Consider the following 14,379-nt stretch of genomic DNA (forward strand, 5'->3'; position numbering starts at 1 on the left):
AAGGAGAAAATGAAAGGTTGACTTCCCTATGGATTTTGTGCAAAATGAGACAAAGAATATTTATTTGTGGAAACAATAATTATTCCTACAAGTTTAATATGCAAATGAACTGTCTCCATTGTAGACATTCAACTAAAAACATCATTATAAAACAAACCACTGTAAGAACAATCACCTCTATAAGGACAAAACAAGTGTAAGAACTGAGGTGTCAAAAAGAATTTGTTTTGGGATGCAGATATGCTGCAATAAAATGCATTTACAAATTTACTATCTTCGTTCATATACCTCATCATACACCTCATAGTCCCCACACCCTAACACCCAATGCCAACCCCATTGGCATACTGCTGCAGTGGCTTTTGGGTTTGCAACTTCTGTATTAAATGAAAAGATCTGCCAAAAAAAAAAGACACCCAATTGCCCTCTATTGCTATCCGTAGAGACCCAACATACTTGACATCCAAAGATATCATACCAACCCAACATGGTATGTTTCTGGTTAATAATTATTACAAATCATGGGAAAGTGATATGTGTGTACTTGGACATGATTAATAAAATTCAGTGACCTAATAGTGAATCAAAGAATGAGGCATTCATACAATCGAATATTTCAAACAGGTTGGTATAAATTTTGTCTCTTACCCTAGGCCAGTAAAGAGGTATTTGAAATAAGGCCTGAAATATGTTTCAAACTTCATATAGAGTATACCAGATAGGGGGCAGGGACTGACTGATATACCAAAAACACATTTCTAATATTTGGACTAATAGTAGTTAACAACCCCAAGTACTAAGTTTAAAAAAGAAGCAGCAGCACATCAACAACAACTGTTGTTGCTAAAGTAAGAAAATGTTTTGGGCAGATCAGAATTTAGTCACACACCAGTTTTGATGCCAGCAGGTCATGCTCAGAACAGCCTGCCCTGGAACCTACTGGCACTGCTGAAATCCTGGCAGGCCAAAGGAGTGCTAAAATCAAAGGCAGCCTTCAGAGGAGACGGAGAAAGCAGAGTGTCTGGTAGCAAAGTTCAAGCAGGCAGAGTACTGACCCCTTCCATCTAACATCATTCAGATCAAGAGCCGAGTGGAGATAAAGGACATTATTATGTAGGGCTTTTGTTTTATCTTGGTTTGGTGTTTTTTTGTTTTGTTTTGTTTTTTTACTGATAGATGTAATGAAGCCACAAGAGAGAGGCTTAAGGAGATTCTTCCCTAAGCAACAAAAGCATTAAAAGTTCACCTTGGTGGGATAGTGCTACCTCATAATTACATGACTTGTTTATTGCAAGTTTTCAGATTGTATTCTATCCTTGCAAATCTAACAGCCTCAGCATACAAAGCTTGATGTGACAGAAGTTGTTAGAGCAGTTGAAAAAACCAGGACTGTTCCATTAACTCTTGTGGCATAACAAATTACCCAAAAATTTAGTAGTTTAAAACAACCATTTCATTTTGCTTACAATGTGAGATGTTAGTAGTTCAGGAAGAGCTCAATTGAGCAATTCTCCTTAGAGTCCCCCCTACAGTTGCAGTCAGATATTGGCTGGAACTGCAATTATTTGAAGGCTCATCTGGACTAGATGCCAAAGATACCTGGCAGTTGGTGCTGGCTTTCAGCTGGGAGCTCAACTGGAGCTATTAACTCAAGCACCTACATGCTGTTTCTCCATGTGGCTGGGTCTTCTCACTGAGTAGCCGCTAGACTCCAATACATAGTATCTCAAGAGGGGAGAGTCTGAAGAGCACAGGAAGCAAACATTCCCCCAAGAGACCAAGAGTGAAGGTGCAAGGAGACCCAGCCTTGGAAGTCACTCAGTGATACTGGCACTGAACTTGATTCATCAAGGAGATCACTATGACTAGCCCAGATTCAATGAAGAGAAATTAGACCCTATCGTCTAGGAAAAGAAGTCTTATAAAATTTGTCATCGTTTTTAATTCATCATAAACACTTTTTGGTCATTCTGCTGTTAATCCTCTATAACTGTTTCTTCTACCTGTCTTACGTTATTATTCCCATCTAAATTTGGAAATAAGCGTCCTTTACTCTGAAGCTATGGCTTTTAATTGAAACCCTTCCTAGTAGTCAAGCCTAGGCAGATGGAAAATAAGTTCTCTTTTTAAATTTGTTTCTAACATTTGCCCTACTGTCTTTCTGACACCAAAACTGTTGGAAGCAGCATTTCTCATCTAGTTTGTGATAGGAATGCTATTTTAGAGTTAAAATTTAATATACAGAATTTCAGTTAATCTTCCTTGAGGAAACAATACGAAACAAAGTTTCATAAGCTTAAAAATCAGAAAAGACAGACAATAGACTTAGCTTTGTTACATGCTGTTCTAGAACAGTTGGTTTTATGTCATCCATTCTTAATCATAAATTACCTTCATAAAATAAAACTCGTAATATCACATTTAATCATTCTTCTTTTGTTCTATGTAAAAGCATGTATCTGATCTCTTAAACTTTACAAAGTAAAAGGATGTTCTTAATATTTCCCAAAATTATGAAAGTGCTGTATCTTCTTTTCTCATGGCTAATAAAGCATTTAAAGTTCACATATCCAAATCAGATGGCTTATTGAAAGGAAATAGGGTTTAAGATAGAAATGGAGAGTTTCTTTGAAATATGCCATAGGGGCCTCTGTCCTAGTCTACGAAGATTCAAAAATGTTTTTCATCACATACATCATGTAAGATGGTTTTCATCCTTTTTTTTTTTTTTTTTTTTTTTTTTGAGACAGGGTTTAAACTCTGTCATCTAGGCTGTAGTGCAGTGCTGTGATTGTAGCTCATTGCAGTCTCAAACTCCTGTGCTCAAGAGGTCCTCAACACCTCCGCCTGGACTATAGGTGTGTATCACTAGCACGCCCAGCTAATTCTGGTTTGTTTGTTTGTTTGTTTTTGTAGAGACAGGGGTCTCACTCTGTTGGCCAGGCTAATCTCAAACTCCTGGCCTCAAGCAATCCTCCTTCCTTGGCCTTTCAAAGTGCTGGGATTACAGATTACAGGTATGAGTCATCACACCCAGCCTTCGTCCCTTTTTGTTTGCAGAGGAGGAGGGTAATGTTTTCTAGAATCCAATAGTGGCTGTTTCTTTGGTTTCATCAATAAAATTTTCCTTTCTCTATGACACTGTCATATTCCTCCTCCTCCCTCTACTCATCTTCTTCTTTTTTCTCCTCATCCTCCTCCTACTTCTCATATTCTTTTTCCTTCTTTAGTATTCTTTACTCTTGAACAGAACTTAAAGGAAAAAATAAAATAAAAGAGGAATAACTGAACATAAAGTCTTATATAGCTTATACTGTAAAGATTTATGGAATCAAATACATAGTTATACACTGAACCTACCTAAATTGGAAGAGTTCCAGTTTAGTTGACAGTCTAATTTAAGTTAAACCAAAAGGCTATTAGAGCAAAGAGGGAGGATTTTAAGAGGTTAGTAAATGATTAAGCCAAAAAATATTTCAAATATATAAATGGGTAGTAGGCAAATCCATAGTGACAGAAAGTACTTTAGTGGTTGCCAGGGACTGGGGGAAGCACAGTGGGGAGTGACTGCTAATGGATACATGATTTCTTTTTGGGGGTGATGAAAATGTTCTGGTAACTAAGTGTAACTCTTCATGTATTGCTTTCCCTAATACTCCTGTGGGTCCTAGGATATTCTGAAAGAAAAATCTAAATTTCCATCATCCACCCTAAATAGGTTGAGTTACATCACCCAGGTGGGGTTGTGAGAGGTAAGCTGGAAAGAAGTATTCCGAGGAACAGAGAGCCAAAAATAATCCCAAACTGAAAACGCTGCCTCACCACCCCCATGTACGGCTCATTCTAATCATATAGACGATCATCAGTTCATCCTACTCTAAAGATTTAAGAATTTAAACTTATCTCCTCAAAGAAAACTGCAAAAATCAAAGACAAGCTTGAGTAAACAATTAAGGTGTTTATTGGTTTATGAACTAGAAATTCAAAAGGTAGGGTGTGCTTTAGGGTTGGTTTGATGCAGGAGTTCAATGATTTTATCAAAGACTTAATTTTTCCTCTCTCAGCTTTTCCTTCTACAGTGTGAGCTTATTCCAAGGTTTACAACCTTCATGATGCCACAGTGGTTACAATGGTTCCAAGCTTACACAGACATATAAAAGCATACAGACAAGAGAGAACATGTCTTTCAGTTGTACTCTCAGAAGAGCCAAGAAACACTTTTCCCAAAAATTCCTTTATCCATAACTCACTGGCCTGTCTGGAGACAGGAGTCCGTTTCTGACAGAGAAATGCTAACCTAACTGGTTAGATTAGAGAACCCAGGCCTCAACCAATCACTGCATCAAGGGAGATGGGCTTACTGAGATTGGCTTTGGTCAATCACAGTCCATTTCTGGTGATCAACTGATTTCAAAGCGTATCAGCAGGGGAGACCCAGATGAAAATTTAAGTACTCTTAGGCAGGGAAAAGGAAGTAATAGCTGCTGGAAAGACAAACAACATTCACTATAATTTTTCTGGCCAATCAATGAAAATATACCTAGTAAAGTAGATAAAGTGAAGTAGGAGGTACAGTAACAACTTTTTTTTTTTTTCCTCCAGCAATGGAATGTTAGAGCTAAATGAAATCCTAAAATGTACCCAAGGCTGGGCGCGGTGGCTCACGCCTATAATCCCAGCACTTTCAGAGGCCGAGGCTGTCGGATCACGAGGTCAGGAGATGGAGACCATCCTGGCTAATATGGTGAAACCCTGTCTCTACTAAAAATACAAAAAAATTAGCTGAGCATGGTGGCGGATGCCTGTAGTCCCAGCTACTTGTGAGGCTGAAGCAGGAGAACGGCGTGAACCCAGGAAATGGAGCTTGCAGTGAGTCGAGACTGTGCCACTACAGTACAGCTTGGGTGACAGAGTGAGATTTCATCTCAAAAAAGAAAAAGAAAAAAATGTGCCCAATCTGAACTCCTCATTTTATAGATGAAGAATCTGGGACTCTGGTTCATTGATTTGGCCATGTTTACAAAGTCTAAATCACCTATTTGCTAATCATTTAGTCATTTATCAGCAATTATTTATCAAGCACTTACTATTTGCCAGGTACCTCTTTAGTCACTGGAGATACAGGAGGGAATAAAACAAAGCAAAACTGTGCCTTCATGTAGTTCACATTTTAATGGGGGCCTTTTCCCTAAAGTCATTGCTCCCACTCACTCTTTACAACAACTCTGTCTCCTCTCAGCGCTAGGCATCCACAACCTGTGCTCCTTCCTTTTGCTGCTACCCAGCTCTCAGATGCAGCTGATGCCATGGGTTTCAGAGACCTGAAAAGCCCCACTGGCCTCCAGGTGAACAATGATTACCTGACTGACCAGAGCTGCAACAAGGGGTATGTGCCATCACAAGCAGATGTGGCAGTAATTGAAGCAGTCTCCAGTCCATTGTTTGGCAACTTGTGTCATGCTCTACATTGGTATAATTACATCAAGACTTACGAAAAGGAAAAAGCCAGCCTAGCAGGAATGAAGAAAGCTTTGGGCAAGTATGGTCTTGCTAATGTGGAAGGTACTAGAGGAAGTGGAGCTACAGATAGTGAAGATGACGATGACGTTTATCTATTTGGATTTGATGAGGGGGAGGAAAGTAAAGAATCAAAGAGGCAAAGGGAAGAATACCCTGCATAGTATGAATCAAAGAAAGCCAAAAAAACAAAACAAACAAACAAACAAAAAACCTGCCCCTGTTGCCATCTTTCATCTCACTAGATGTGGAACCTTGCGATAATGAGACAGATATGGCAAAATTAGAGGAGTGTCATTAAAAAGTCAAAAAACAATAGATTTTGGCATGGATGTGGTGAAAAGGAAACACTTACACATTGCTGGTGGGAATGTAAATAAGTACAATCTCTATGGAAAACAGTACAGAGATTCTTTAAAGAACTAAAAGTAAATTTACCATTTGGTCCAGCAATTCCACCACTTGTTATCTACCCAAAGGAAAAGAAGTCATTATATGAAAAAAAAAAATTGTACACATATTTTTATAGCAACACAATTAAAATTCACAAATGCAAAGATATGGAACCAACCTAAGTGCCCACTGACTAATGAGTGGATAAAGAAAATGTGGGATATATGTATATACACCATGGAACACTACTCAACCATAAAAAGGAACGAATGTCTTTTGCAGCAACTTGGATGAAGCTGCTGGCCATTATTCTAAGTGAAGTAACTCAGGAGTGAAAAACCCAAAAACCATATGTTCTCACTTATAAGTGGAAGCTAAGCTATGAGTATGCAAAGGCATACAAAGTGATGTAATGGACTTTGAGACTCAGAAGGGGGCGGCGCTAGGAATAAAACTACATATTAAGACAATATACGCTATTTGGGTGATGGGTGCACTAAAATCTCAGAATTCACAACTATATAATTCATGCATGCAACAAAAAACCACTTGTACCCCAAAAGCTTTTTGTTTTGTTTTGTTTTGCAACAAAGTCTTGCTCTGTTGCCCAGGCTGGAGTGCAGTGGTGCAATCTTGGCTCACTGCAACCTCCAGCTCCCGGGTTCAAGCGATTCTCCCACCTCAGCCTCCCGAGTAGCTGGGGCTACAGGCGCATGCCACCAGGCCCAGCTAATTTTTTGTATTTTTTTAGTAGAGACGGGGTTTCACCATGTTAGCCAGGATGGTCTGAATCTCCTGACCTCGTGATCCGCCTGCCTCAGCTTCCCAAAGTGCTGGGATTACAGGCATGAGCCACCGCGCCCAGCCCCAAAAGCTATTAAAATAAAATTCTTTTAAAAAATTAGGGAAGTGAGTCAGAAGAATTAAAGCAGACCGCTTAGTCTGGGGCTCCTCTCTACTAGTTCCAGTGGGATATGGAATTTTAAAACTTCAAATATCGTGTTGAAGATGATAAAGTTGGAACAGATATGCGGTAGGAGCAGATCACTGCTTTGAGAACTATATGCAATCCATGGATATGGCTGCGTTCAACAAGATCTCAAATCTATCCTCGATCATTGCGCTTAAATAAAAGCTAGAAAGAATTAATTAGTTAACTTAGTAAAAATAAAACAACCTCAGGCAAAGGAAGTTTTCATTATCTTCTATTTCTGATTATCTACGAAATCTTTGTCTTCTGGCATGTTTATTCTGAATAATGGTCATTTAGTTCCCATAAGATATAGTAATTCAACATAACTCCATCCTTTAAATTCTCAGCCTTCTTTTCCCCTCACTTTGCCTTATTTATACTTGACATATTTTTTTTTTATTTAAGTGTATATTTTATCTTCCCCTCCCACACATATATATACACATGTTGGATGTAAGCTTCATGAGAACCTGAACTTTTAGTTCAAATTTCTATATTCCCAACACCTAGATCATAGGACAATTCCTGGAACATGGTAGGCAGCCAAAAAATATTTATTGAATAAGTAAATCAAGTCTTCCTTCCACCTGGATCCCTTCATTAGAGTAAAATACTCACTGAGTTTAATCTAATAATCTTGTTGCCTAAGGTTGAAGAACTTTAGGTACTATCCAAAAAGGTTTATGGGACAGGCACAGTAGCTCACGCCTATAATCCCAACACTCTGGGAGGCCAAGGGATGGATTGCTTCAGGCCAGGAGTTGGAGATCAGCCTGGGCGGCATAGCAAGATTGCATCTCTACTAAAAATACAAAAATTAGCCAGGCATGGTGGTGCACGCCTGTGGTCCCAGCTTCACAGGAGAAGGCACAAGAATTGCTTGAACCCAGGAGGCAGAGGTTTCAGTGAGCCAAAATCACACACTGCACTCTAGCCTGGGTGACAGAGAGAGACCCTGTCTCAAAAAATAATAATAATAATTAATTAATATTTTTGAAGAACAAAAACGAAAAGATTAATGGACTGGAGTAAAACAAGAATGGTAAGTTGTTATTACCTAAGGTATGACCCCAAAGATGCCCTACAACACTGACAGAAGGAACATAAACAAAGTTATTCTAATCTCTGCCCTGAGAGCCCCCCAAAGAAAACAAAACATGTCAGTATTCTAGGGCTGTCACAACCAGACTAGTTGCATAGACTAGATGGCTTAAACAACAGAAATTGATTTTCTCACACTTCTGAAGGTATGATTCTTAGTGTCTGATCTAAAATCCATTCACTCTATTCTTTCTTTTTTTTGGAGACAGAGTCTCACTGTGTCACCCAGGCTGCAGTGCAGTGGCACGATCTTGGCTCACTGCAACCTCCACCTTCTGGGTTCAAGCGACTCTCCTGTCTCAGCCTTCTGAGCAGCTGGGACTACAGGCATGTGCCACCATGCCCTGCTAACTTTTGTATTTTTAGTAGAGACAGAGTTTTACCATGTTGGTCAGGCTGGTCTCGAACTCCTGGCCTCAAGTGATCTGCCTACCTTGGCCTCCCAATGTGCTGGGATTACAGGCGTGAGCCACCATGCCCGACCTATTCTTTCAGCAAATATTCTTTGACCGCTTACTGCATGTCAGGCACTGTTCTCAGGACTAAGACTATAGAGTTAAACAAGACAGCTATGCATCTGCATTAGGAATGCTTTCAGCAGCCACTAACAGAATAGGCAATTAAAAGTAGCTAAACCATACGGACATTCAGTGTTTACCTAGCAGAAATTTAGAGAGCGTCAACCCCTAGATCAGCTTCTCTAAAATGTAACCAAATGTCCGGGTTCTGTCTTCTCTGTGTCTTTAGCATGCTGGCTTGTGTCTTTATTCTTTTCACCTCATTGTTCCATGGCTGTCATAGCTCTAAATACCTCATGGATTTCAAACTAGGGAGAAGTGGAAAAGGAAGCTCTTTTTTTTTTTTTTTTTTTTGAGACAGTGTCTCACTTTGTCACTCAGGCTGGAGTGTAGTGGCATGATCTGGGCTCACTGCAACCTCTGCTGCCTGGGTTCAAGCAATTCTCCTGCCTCAGCCTCCCAAGTAGCTGGGATTACAGGCATGCACCACCAAGCCCGGCTAATTTTTCTGTGTGTTTTTAGTAGAGACAGGGTTTCACCATGTTGGCCAGATTGGTCTTGAACTCCTTACCTCAAGTGATCCACCTGCCTTGGCCGCCCAAAATGCTGGGATTAAAGGCGTGAGCCACCGTGCCCGGCCAGAAGCTCTTTTCTTACTGTTTTCTGCATTAATCTTCTAGAACTGCCATGACAAAATGCCACAGACTGGGTGGCATGTCAGCAGGGTTGGTTTATTCTAACGGCTTTCCCATGGCTTATAGATGGCCATCTTCTCCCTGTGCCTTCACATGGTCTTCCTTCTGTATCTCTGTCCAAATTTTCTCTTCCTTTTTTTTTTTTTTTTTTTTTTTTTTGTAAGATGGGGGCTCACTCTGTCATCTACTCTGAGAATCTTTAAAGAGGTATCTAGGCCGGGCGCGGTGGCTCAAGCCTGTAATCCCAGCACTTTAGGAGGCCGAGGCGGGCGGATCACAAGGTCAGGAGATCGAGACCACAGTGAAACCCCGTCTCTACTAAAAAAAATACAAAAAATTTTGTAGTCCTAGCTACTCAGGAGGCTGAGGCAGGAGAATGGCGTGAACCCAGGAGGCGGAGCTTGCAGTGAGCCGAGATCGCGCCACTGCACTCCAGCCTGGGCAACAGCGTGAGACTCCGTCTCAAAAAAAATAAATAAATAAAAAATAAAAAATAAAAAAAATAAAGAGGTATCTCCAGTAGTCACATTCTGAGGTACTAGGGGTCAGCACTAATGAATTTGAGGGAGTACATTTCAGCCCATAACATACAATCAACTAGGTTTCCGAGTTAAAAAAATAAAACATACAAAATTAGCCAGTCATGCGGGCGAGCACCTGTAGTCCTAGCTACTCAGGAGGCTGAGGTGGGAGGATCGCTTGAGCCCAGGAGTTAGGGGTTACAGTGAGCTCTGATGGCACCACGGCACTCCAGCCTAGGCAACAGAGTAAGACTTTGTCTCAAAACAAAACAGAAAACTGATTCATGCACCACCGACCCATCCTAAAACAAATGAGCATCAAAAATCCGAGCAGACTCAATGGCTCACGCCTGTAATCCCAGCACTTTGGGAGGCCAAGGAGCGCAGATCACCTGAGGTCAGGAGTTCAAGACCAGCCTGGCTAACATAGCAAAACCCATCAAAACCCTGTCTCTACTAAAAATAAAAAAATAATTTAAAAATAGCCGAGTGTGGTGCCACACGCCTGTAGTCCCAGCTACTCAGGAGACTGAGGCAGGAGAGTCACTTGAACCTGGGAGGTGGAGGTTGCAGTGAGCCAAAATAGCGCCACGACACTCCAGCTTAAGCAACAGAGCTAGACTCCATCTCAAAAAAAAAAAAAAAGAAAAAAGAAATCCCAGAAGACTACCCAGATGTAAAGACCAATTGACAGCGTTTAAGTAAAGATGTAGCAGACAAAAAATCTAGAGAGCTTTACAAGAGTGCTTTGTCTTTTGCCAGTGGACAGGTTCAATCTAGTTTCAGACTGGCACTGCAGTCCCGCATTCTAGACCAAGGTACATATTAAAAGATGATTTACTACGCAAGAGAATATACCCAAAGTATTATACTGGCTCTGACGTGAATAACTTCTGGACCAGTTGTGTCAGTAATACCTACTATTATTGTGAGGAATCAAAGTAGCAAGGTCCTTAGTAAGGAAGCCCTAAATTTGTTTCAGTATGTTAGAACCAAAGTGCTAAGTTAATGTGTCAGAGGCGGACACCCTGTATTTTTCCCCAGTGAAAGCTGCAAGTTTTGAAAGAAAGATTTAGGTTTACTCTATGCATTTTATCCACTTTGTCTTGTTACTTAAAGACACTACTCGTTTTTTGTAATTGTGTTTTCTTTTTTTAATTTTTAAGTTCAGGGGTACATGCAGGTTTGTTACATAGGTAAACTTGTGTCATGGGGGGTTGTACAGATTATTTCATCACCCAGGTATTAAGGCTAGTACCCATTAGTTATTTTTCCTGATCCTCTCCCTCCTCCCACCCTCCGCTCTCCAGTAGGCCCCAGTGTGTGTTGTTCCCCTCTATGTGTTCATGTCTTCTCATTATTTAGCTTCCATTTACAAGTGAGAACATGTGGTATTTGGTTTTCTGTTCCTGCATTAGTTTGCTAAGGATAATGGCCTCTGGCTCCATCCATGTCCCTGCAAAGGTCATGATCTCATTCTTTTATATGGCTGCATAGTGTTCCGTGGTGATATGTACCACATTTTCTTTCTTTCTTTTATTTTTTTTTTCCTTCAGGAGCATGTTTATTGTGTTTGAGATGATACATCAGGTGCTCTCTGAGCTACAAAGGGTAAAAGGAAATCCTCTCATTACAAACTGACAAAGGTAAAAGGTAAAACATTTTTCACGACAGCATGAACCACCTACTCAGAAATAGATCTGTGTTTAATACAAATGACATAATTCCTAGTCATCTACAGCTACTTTTATAACTTCATACAGATAATGAATTAGGCTAAAATGCACTATAATACATGGTAGACTTCAGGACCAGTAAGTATCCTTAGTAAATCACAAAATACATTTTGATATCCCAAAGAAGCAAGACTTGCAAGTAGGCGTTTTAAACATAACTAATCTACAGCTACAAAGTCCTACTCTTGATAGCATTTACCTTTTTGGGGAGTCTCCAAGGCTCCAAAGGATAAAAGCAGAGTAGAATCAGTATAACATATACACAGAAGTCTGTATTTTGAAGGCTATAAAGATTTGCAGCACAGTAAGAAGCCTTCAGCTCCTTCACACTGCATACAAACGATGTGAATTTTGTTGCGTATCTCTTGGTCCACTGTCTGGCTAGCCTGTCGTGTTCTGCTCGGTGGTTAAATACTGAGTGGCTATGCTTCCAACCAGAGGATCCGCAGGGTTGCAGTCTGTCAAAAGGGAACAAACAGACAGCAAAACCTTTGAAATAGTCAAAGCGGGACTCCAGTTGTCTTTAAGGATGTCCAGACAGATGACTCCTTGACTGTTGATGTTGCAGTGATAGATTCCGGTGCAGAAAGTAACCTTTGGTAGCTTAAATGGATAATCTGTTGAAAATGTGATATCCAGAAAAAACACACCACCTTCATAGACAGAACCCAGCGGACCAAGTATAGTTCATCTCCATTCATAAATGTTAGCTCCTTTAGGCCCAGCACTGCAGTTAGGAGGAGGATCAAGGGTTATTTCAGCTAGCTCTTCTGAATTCTTTTAGCACTAGTGGATAACTTAGCAGTGGTTTTGCTGGAGAGTTTGGTGTTTTTCTTCTGCTAGGAGGCAGATGGTTTTCTTTCCTCTTGTTCTTCAGGCTCTAGAGAGGCTGGGTCTCGCTGGTCCGCATCTGAACTGCCACTGCTGGTGCTGGGGCTCTCATCATCGGACCTTTGCCTATCACTGGACATCTTGGTGAAGTTATCTGTTGGAAAACTCGGCCGCCCGCCCGACCCGCTCATGCGCCCCTACGGTGTGGAGGAGGGAGAGAGATAAAAACCCTTCCTTAAGGAAATGGAGGCAGCCGTGCGGGGGAGGGGGCGGAAGGAGAAGGAGGGAAAAAAAGAAGCCGAGAAGGCTCTGGCCTGGGAGTGTGGAACTTTGAAAGTCCCACATTTTCTTTATCCAGTCTGTCTTCAATGGGCATTTAAATTGGTTTCATGTCTTTGCTATTGTGAATAGTGCTGCAATGAATATATGTGTACATGTGTCTTTGTAATACAGCGATTTATATTCCTTTGAGCATATAGTCATGGTCAAAACCATTTGATTGCTGGGTCAAATGGTGTTTCTGGTTCTAGATTCTTGAGGAATAGCCTCACTGTCTTCCACAATAGTTGAACTAATTTACACTCCCACCAGCAGTGTATAAGCATTCCTTTTTCTCCATGACCTCTCAGCATCTGTTATTTTCAGAATGTGAACAGATTAAAATTGTGTTTCTTTTTCTTTTTTTGAGATGGAGTCTCACTCTGTCACCCAGGCTGGAGTGCAATGGCACGATCTCGGCTCACTGCAACCTCTGGCTCCCCGGTTCAAGTGATTCTCCTGCCTCAGCCTCCCAGTAACTGGGACTACGGGCACGCACCACCACGCCCAGCTATTTTTTGTATTTTTAGTAGATATGGGGTTTCACCATGTTGACCCAGCTGCTCTCAAACTCCTGACCTCAGGTGATCCGCCTGTTTCAGCCTCCCAAAGTGCTGGGATTACAGGTGTGAGCCACCACACCCAGCCGAACATTGTTTATAGAAGTTGATCAGGATCTCCTAATCAAAATAGTAACTTTGGTGATGGATGAGTGAGGGGGAAATGCTCCTTAAGATAGCAGGAAGGCAATTATTGACAAAACTAATAAATTTGTACCGAAGACATTTATGAGTTTTAAAGTACTCATACACACATTAACCTAAATATCATTAATACTTTTACTAATATCTCTCACATGACTATGGACTCTCCTACAAAGTAGAAAGCATAGGTAAGAATGGGAATTTGCCTTTCAGGTAAGGAACTCGTGATCAACATTTTTTTGGAGGTGAACATCCTACCTGTCAAGCAGCCAAACAGATCCTGAACAGCAGTCACACAACAGCTGCTAGGTCAGTTTGCCAAACTTCCACAGATTCAGTTAGTAGGGAGACAATGAGCCCAGATGGATTTGTTCAGTTTATTACATATATTATACATGGCACAGTCAACAGCACGAGCTTCATGTGCACATTGATTCCCCCAGCCCCCAAGTCCCAGGGCAAAGATGCAGGGGTAGTCCCAGGCAGATGCTGCACACACAGTGGGTTTGTGTAACAGCTAACCCAGTCTTTCTTTTTTTTTTTTTTTGAGACTGAGTCTGGCTCTGTCGCCCAGGCTGGAGTGCAGTGGCCGGATCTCAGCTCACTGCAAGCTCCGCCTCCCGGGTTTACGCCATTCTCCTGCCTCAGCCTCCGGAGTAGCTGGGACCACAGGCGCCCGCCACCTCGCCCCGCTAGTTTTTTGTATTTTTTTTTTTAGTAGAGACGGGGTTTCACCGTATTAGCCAGGATGGTCTCGATCTCCTGACCTTGTGATCCGCCCGTCTCAGCCTCCCAAAGTGCTGGGATTACAGGCTTGAGCCACCGCGCCCGGCTAACCCAGTCTTTCAAAGGAGCTGCAGTAATATCCACTCATCCACCTCTGTAGCAAGAGACATTGCCTTTATTTTCTTCTTTTTTTTTTTTTTGAGACAGAGTCTCACTCCATTGCCGCGGCTGCAGTGCAGTGGCGTGATTATGGCTCACGGCAGCCTCGACCTCCCCAGGCTCCGGTGATCCTCCCACCTCAGTTATTGTATGTTTATTTTATTATTGTTATTGTTATTATTATTAC

At 41.3% G+C, this 14,379-nt stretch overlaps 2 pseudogenes; one reads left to right on the top strand and one right to left on the bottom strand.

The window, feature by feature from the left end:
• The first annotated feature begins 5,306 nt into the window (after nucleotides 1–5,306).
• On the top strand, nucleotides 5,307–7,042 carry LOC126953396 (elongation factor 1-beta-like; annotated as a pseudogene).
• Nucleotides 7,043–11,815: 4,773 nt separating this feature from the next.
• Nucleotides 11,816–12,490, bottom strand: LOC126953247 (ubiquitin-conjugating enzyme E2 E3-like; annotated as a pseudogene).
• Between the last annotated feature and the right edge of the window lie 1,889 nt (nucleotides 12,491–14,379).

Source organism: Macaca thibetana, chromosome 4, assembly GCF_024542745.1.
Source record: "Macaca thibetana thibetana isolate TM-01 chromosome 4, ASM2454274v1, whole genome shotgun sequence".
Taxonomy (NCBI): Eukaryota; Metazoa; Chordata; class Mammalia; order Primates; family Cercopithecidae; genus Macaca; species Macaca thibetana.